The sequence below is a fragment of the Arachis ipaensis genome, chromosome B04 (genome assembly GCF_000816755.2).
Source record: "Arachis ipaensis cultivar K30076 chromosome B04, Araip1.1, whole genome shotgun sequence".
Lineage (NCBI taxonomy): Eukaryota > Viridiplantae > Streptophyta > Magnoliopsida > Fabales > Fabaceae > Arachis > Arachis ipaensis.
This window is the reverse complement of record NC_029788.2, coordinates 120,903,117-120,903,489: the sequence shown is the minus strand read 5'-3', so window position 1 is coordinate 120,903,489 and position 373 is coordinate 120,903,117. Positions and strand designations below refer to the sequence as shown.

Below are 373 nucleotides of genomic sequence, written 5' to 3'. Positions count from 1 at the left end.
CAATATATATTTTTGAGAAAAACTCCAAAATATAATTAGTTCTTAAAAATTTTTTAATAATAGATTTTAATTTTAAACAAATTTTAATTATTAAATTAGTATTCAATTTTTGTTTTGATAGACAAATCAATTTTCACAAAACATTATTTGTCTCTATGAAAAAAGTAAAAAACTAATCTTAGAATTTTAAAAAATTTTAGAAATCATAATGTTTGTTATTAAATAACGATATGTATTGTTTTGTTTAACTTTTTAACTAAAATTTAATACAAGAATTAATGTCTAATAAAATATAAAATTAGTGACTAATTTGATAGTTAAATTTTTTTTTTAAAAAATATTTTTTTGGAATTAATTTGGATGATTACGCTGT

General features: G+C 15.3%; 1 protein-coding gene across 2 annotated transcripts in view; it reads right to left on the bottom strand.

Annotated features, from left to right (window-relative positions):
• LOC107635075 (TMV resistance protein N) overlaps positions 1-373 on the bottom strand; it is a 4,500-nt gene that overhangs the window by 2,564 nt on the left and 1,563 nt on the right. The gene's annotated exons all lie outside the window — the stretch shown is intronic.